Genomic DNA, 7241 nt, shown 5'->3' on the forward strand with positions numbered 1-7241 from the left:
CAGTTGGAATACTTGAAGTGATTTTAAACGTTGTATTTATATGAGATTGATTAATCCACAGGTATATCTTTGCTTGTTTTTCCCATCTTTTCCTTCATATAGTAACTTAATCTTTGTAAAACGTGTATACAAGGTGTCTGCTATTGAACACCAGCAACTTTTTTTTCTTCCCTTATTAGCTTTTGCATGTGGTTTTTGTTGATTTCTAGTTTTCTGTGTCTTCTACTTTGTCTCAAATTGAGTTAACCAATATTATGACCATTCCAGAGTGGTCCAAACTCTAAACAAATTCTCAGAGTTAGGTGTCCTCAGCACTGCTATGAACATGGGATGAGAATTTGGCATTGCTGGAGTAAAAGCCTACCTCTTTTTTTTTTGCTTTTGGTCACACACTTGGGGTGAGTTTACAGTGCAGTCACTGTTGCAGCTAATGTACATGTACCTGAAAAAGCCTAGACATCGGTAGCAATTTGGGCCCAAGGACCACATAAATTTTTATTAGCTGAACTGATTGCAGTCTAGACTTCTTCTAGTGTGCTGCAGCATTACACTGTAGCCCCAGTAATATTCTGAAGATCATTATTAAATATGATGCTTTACTTAATTTGAAAGCATTTTGTGTTAGTTTTTAACCTTAACTCTTGACCTAGATTACACAAAACGCCACTGTGCAGGCTGAGTTCCTTAAATATAATTAATTTTAGACAGGAAAACCTTGATCTTTATTTATCTAATTTCAAATTCAGTTCTAGCAAGATTAGGACCATGCACAAGGAGTCTTTTTAATGGGTATGCATAATCTCATTCTTGAGCACAAGAAATGTAGGGCAAAGCAAAAGAAGGCTGACTTTATGCTTTTCATGGCCTTCGAGTGGCTTTTAAATCTCATGACCAGTTGTCTACTGAGAGCTTCACAGGAAATGACTGAGATAAATACTATTATTAGGAAAATAGAAGACTAGGTCTACTGTCTAGTCTGCTGCGGGTAGAGCCTTGCTGGTCAAGGTGTGGTAAGGTGGGATATCTTTTAGCAGTTCTATCAAAAGCAAGGATGAAATTATACTAGGAAAGCTCTGACTGCATGAGCTCTACCATTGTTACGTTGTTATATAAATGCTACAACTGGTACAGACCAACCTAAATCTCTGAATAGTTATGCCACAGAAGCAACTGATTTTTGGCTTGTTTGCTTCTAATATGAAGGCATATGTGTATATAGTTTGACTGGGCTTCATGCTGCAGTAGGAGACTTCAAAATGTAAAAGCTCTGGAGATGCTGAAATAATCTGTCATTGGCAATCTTTTATCTCTGCAAGTATGGTGTTACTCATCTGCAATTCCTTGAAGAGTATCATATCTATCTCTCCCTTATCAGAAGAACTCAAGGGTGTTTCTTTATCCCCCTTTCACTGTAAAAAGGAAACTCAACCAAGAAAGCATTAGCACATCAGCCACAAATATAATTTTTTTTCTAAACAAATGTTGATTTGAGACAGTGTAACATCACTCTTTTTACCAAATCCAAATACCAAGTTGCAAATGAGAGCAGCAGCTAAACAACTGACCATTCAAAAGGCTCACTGTTTCAGTGCAAAGGGAGGTAGAATCACTCTAAAATAAATACAGCAATGTTCCAGAGCAAAAGGCAAAGATTTTGGAGAGATGCTAAATTCTTAGTGCTTGTTTGTAGAGGCTATGCCTATCTTCAGCCATATTCTGTTAACATAAAGCAGTTCTATTAGTCTCTCCCTTTGGAGAAACCAAAGAAGCCAAGGTATAGTGTTACTTTGCTATTTTATGGTCTAAGTGTCTCATTTTATCAAATTTTACCAAGATACTGCTTGTTCAACAGAACTGTGTTGCCTTCACTGTTACGTCTCACTGCCTCTGCTGGTCCCCTTTGCTTTTCTGTCATCCAGTGTACAACAATGAAGAAGACTTCAGCTTTTAATTTGTGAAGAGAGTAATGGCAGCATACGCTTGGTATGGTAAAGAAGGGGAGGGAGGAAACATTAGTGCCCAATTCTAATGTGTACTTCACCATGGAAGTAGTGCTTGCAGTGTAAAACTTGCATGCAAAGATTAATTATTTTGCAGAAATTTTTTGATATAGAATGAAACCAAAGGTTAAGCTTCCTGCACCACATTTTACAAGCTGTGTGGATTAAAAGAAATTAATTAGAAATGTGGTCACATATATTAATACTAACAGCTGTATTTCATGTGTGAAGTCATGAGTTATATACAGTATAAGGACTGAGCTCATTTGTATTCTCCACTGCTAATTCATGATAAACTAAAATTCTGACTTCTCTTCCTTAAATTAAGCTGAGCTTAAAACAAAATATCTAAAATTACACCTGTTAAAGAAGCTCCTCAACATTCTTCGCTTTACAACACAATTGGAATTTTCCTTGAAGTCACATAGTGAGGAAAAATTGGGAATATCTTCCAGAATTCATTTACTCTTTTGCAGTATTGTTGCTAAAGGAGGACAGGTATGTGATATTTAAAAACTCTTCTTCCATATGCAGAATTTAAGATTCAAATCTAGATCAGTATTCAGAGTTTAAGTCAATGTCCAGTGATTCGTATGAACCCTTTGCCCAACAGAGACAGAATACAGGGGGAAATAATGTTCATTTGTGAATTTGAAGTATTCTTCTGTGTAGAATTTTAAAACTTTAGGATTTAAATTACTGTTATTTTTTCTAATTAAGCAGTAAGACATGAGTGACTATAATTTCCACGCTTACTGCAAGTGGCCTGGGATGATTACTTTAAACAATCTAGGAATTAGATAATGACCCTGCAATTGAGTGTAATTTTACTAGTGGTAAATTAAATTTAAAACTATGCTTGAAGCCATAGGTAAGCTATCAGACAAGCAGGTCAAACTGTATGTGTAAGTATGAAGCCACTTCATAAAAGTAAACACTTCAATCACATGGTGCTGTCAGTGCTCTAGTGTAATCAGTCACTCCTTTCACTGCACATGTTATAGGTAAATAACTACAGAATAGCCTAATGAATAGTTTCACTAACCTGCACGAGTACTCTTCAAAAAAAACCCACCATGCTAAACATTCTGATGTTGTCTTCACTAACCAGCTAAAGTTAAATGGAGAGTTGCTTTTAAAGGAGCATTGTGCAGGCAGCTGTCATCTAGGAAACTTAAGTGTTTTAGTCCTACAGTTGAATCAAAGATTTGCAAAGAGACATCAGATGAGAGCATCAGTGAGGTCTAGGCATTTTGCCTCAAAGGTAATGAGTCTCCTTGATTAGTCTACTTATTTTCAGGCAACCTAATGTTAGGCATCTTAAATATATGTTGAAAATTCTCTTCCTAACTGTTACTGTCATTCTTCTTGAAAGAGTTTTTTGGTATGTCACTGTTTAACCATCACTGGCCTACCCTAGGATGTCACTAACTGCAATTCTATTATCTAGGAGTCTTTGGAGTGGTTATCCTGTGCTTGCCTGCTCTATTGCTCTGACCTTTCCCAATATTTGCAGCATGAATTAGAAATAAATATACTAACTTTTGCCGTCTCCTAATATTAACCCTTACTGTCTCCTATTAGCTTCTGAAAAGCAGATGGTGATCCAAGAAAGACTTGCTAGGGTGGGATGTTTTTAGGGGGTGGGAGGGGGGAAGTGCTTGGGTTTTTTCCTGCTGCTCAGGATTTTTTGAGTGGCAACAAAGACATGGGAGATGCAGTTCTGGACTGAGTCTCAAACAGAAGGTTCTTTCATATGGAAACTTATTTTTATATTACATTTGTACAGAATTTTCCCTATTTTGATCTCCCAAAATTTTTAGATGTACGCATTGCTCAGATTTGATTTCTTTTGCAAGGTGTTATAAAATATGTATTTTGTATTTCTTAATGTATTATAAATGTAAAGCTAATTTTTGCTTGTCTAATAAATGTGCACTGTGGCAGTATCTGTTTTATTGTTTTGCTAACTTGAATTCATTGGTTCTTAATATGAAAAGGAAAAGTTTGAGTCATTGTTGTGACTGTCTTGTTAGCATAAATGAATGTGTGGAGTGCATTTATTTAAAAAAAAAAGGGGGCTTAAGAAGCAGGTAATGACTAACAATACTTGCTGATGACAAGAGTTAGAGTTAAATAAGGTTCAGACTAGCATATACTGTTCCCAGGATTCCTGTAAGATCATAATCATTAAGATATATCAGGTTTTTTTCATCTTGTTCTCCATTACTTTTGGTTATGGGTACTCATACTAATGTCAGTTTAAGACGTAGTAATTGCAATCTGATAACTTAAGTATGTATGAGGAGATGAAAAGGTCTAAGATTTTGTGTTTGGGTTTTTGTATTTAAGGATTAAATGTGGCAGAAATGCTTACAATGAACGTGAAGGTAATTTTGAAAATCGAGAATAGATTCAAGTGTGCAAGTGTATAGACTGTTAGAATCTCTAGGAGCTTTGTTTCGCCCAGCAATAGCACTGAATAAGATTGTTACAACTCGGGGGGAGCTGCTAGAAGTATTTAAAATGTTAAGGGATAACTTCAGGCATCTCCACCTGTTGCATAGGTGTGTTGATATTTTTGTTGCAAACTTTTTATTTCATTTTGAGCTGTTTTGTAAGTTTGATTGTTTTAAGTGCAAAGGGGAAATGTATTTTTCTGGAAGAATGAATGTACCTGGGATTTAAACACTACACAAAGCATTTAATTAACAGGAAGGACTGTCCTCTTATGAAATATATTTCAATGAAGTTGTGTCTGAAATGTACTTCATATGCAAAACAAAGGAACAAACAAACAAAAAAGTCCTGAGCATGCACTTACACTTACATGGAAAAAAGCCCAAACATAGGGTAAATTGAATTCTGAAATGTCTTTCTACATGCAATAAGTATTAATTATTTAATGTGAGTTATGTTAGACGTTTGGAGTAAATGTGACAATATCTTATGTTAATTTAAAGGAAAATGTAAATAAGTGTCTGAGAAGGAAATGAAATTAGAAACTATTGATGTATGTTTCTGAAATCCAGATTTCTATAGCTGAGTCTGTATTTGCTGGCATTAATCATGTGTCATGGCTATTGAAAACCTGGACAATAATGAACAATAGACCTTTCTTTGTAAATGGAACTGGGCAATAAAAATGGTGTTACTAAGAAAACTTCCCTCCCTTTCATGTTCTCTTGCTGAATTTGGTGCACAAGGACATTCAATAACAGTGAAGTGCAAAATTTGCAGAAGCTTGCTTTTGTTAAGAAGAATGGTCTGCATATGTGAATGCCAGGCATTTTAATCTTTAAGATGAAAACTGAACTGCCAAGGTATTTTTGCATTGTGTATGCAGGAAAGACGTAGCATGAGAGGGAGAGAGCAGAAAAGAAGCCTGTAGCAGTGATGGAAAGTAGATGAGACCAAGGGTTAAGAGTGGTTGGGCAACATTTAAAATGTCTGTGAACCACTTTGAAAGTGCCTGTCATGTGTAATTTCTTCCCCAAATATATCCTTGCACCGCTGCCTCTTTCTCTGGTGCATGTTGCCAGTTCAGTATATGGATTAAATCCAACCAAGTTATTAGCTGGATTCTTGTTAATTAGCCTCTCCATCTATAGGAATTAATTACAGTCAATATACAGTCCTTGTGAAATGTTATTTCTCAAACTAGGCATTGCTCCAGAAGCTTTCTTGGGAAGAATTTAAATCACATTGTACCATGAAATAAGCAAGCTAGGTATCATAGGTAGGAGGCAACACTGTGATTTACTATAAGATGCAAATATTAAAACATGGTGTATTGGGAAAATTAGCTTAAATCTGCTCCTGGCAGTTGGACTTTCTACATCATGCCAATAATACTGCTTTAAGGATACCAATTTCATAATTTGTGGCCAGGAAGTTCCCTTGTTTGAAACTGTTTTGTGGCTTCTGTATCCTGATGCCTCAGAACTTTTGCAGCCTTTTGTCTTGTCACTTTTCCTCTGTTCCTGTATAAGGTCTTTTTAGACTTGGATATTGAGTCAGGTTCAGCATCTTACCCTGTTGCTAATGGTCAGAGATGGAATGAAAGCACAGCCTCAAGCCCTCTTCTCATTCTGACTGGGATAAAAATGAACTTGACAGAAATGCAACGCTGTCTTAATCCACTCTTTTCTTAGTCCTTGGGAGTGGAGCTGTTGGGGAGTAATTCAGTCTGGTTGGATGGTGTTCAGGTGTGTGTCTGCTTTTAGCTCAAGGAGTCTACCAACAGCTAATCTGCAAACATACCTACGTCTTAAAATTAGTATTGCTTTTGGATGCCAGTTCTCTAAAATGGATATTAACAGGTGAAATTTTTAGATTATCAAGTGCCTTATTATTCAGGCTGATTTTGAGATCTTTTGAAATACATTGAGAGCTTTTGCCTGTCCTCAGAGACTTATTCTACAAAGCTGGGAAATGTTGTGCTTGTTGAATGGAAAATACTGATCTCATCATTCCGTCCTCACTGTCTTGCCCCAAATAAAGGTTTGTATTTCACATAGGCCACAGCTTAAACTTTTTTTGGCCTGTTTGGATGACCGATAAGGGCAGATGAATACACAATCTCTGTTTCCCAGTTACACATCATTTTTCTCAGCTTTAGTATGCAATAAACATTGTGACACAGGATGGGAAAACAAGCTGTTGTGCTACTGCAAAATAAATTTTGACTTTTTAAGTTAATTGGATGAAGAAATCTTTGTGTAAATTTGTCCTCATTTTTGGATCACTTATTTGAAGCAGATTTAGGTTGCTGAGAAGCTTAGAAAAATGTATAAAGCTACAAGGTACGCTTAAAACTTATGTAGATTAAATGAGTACTGTGAACAGTTGTAGTGACCCAATTGTCTGAGCTAAGCTGATTGCAGAAGTTAATGTGATTGGCACAGGAGCAAGGAATGATAATTTATTCTAGCCTCTTGCCAGAAAAATTATTAAAATAGTTGTTACAGAACTTGGAGAGGAGGTTTGTTTTAGTACAGTTGTTAATAATAGAGTGTTTCCTGAGGCTTCCTAGCCCTGCTGCTCTTCCAAAATGGGTCATTTATTCCCAGGAAGCATTTGGCGGTTTACTTCAACAGCATTGCTCTTGTCATTGATTTAAATGGGCTGTAAACATGACTTACTCTGTGAGACTTCTATGTGAAGTTGAAACAATAGAACAGAAGTTTGCACAAAACGCAGAAATTAACTGAAATCTGAGCTACTTCAGTGTATACACCA

This window comes from Egretta garzetta, unplaced genomic scaffold (assembly GCF_000687185.1).
Source record: "Egretta garzetta isolate BGI_Z169 unplaced genomic scaffold, ASM68718v1 scaffold153, whole genome shotgun sequence".
In the NCBI taxonomy this organism is placed as follows: domain Eukaryota; kingdom Metazoa; phylum Chordata; class Aves; order Pelecaniformes; family Ardeidae; genus Egretta; species Egretta garzetta.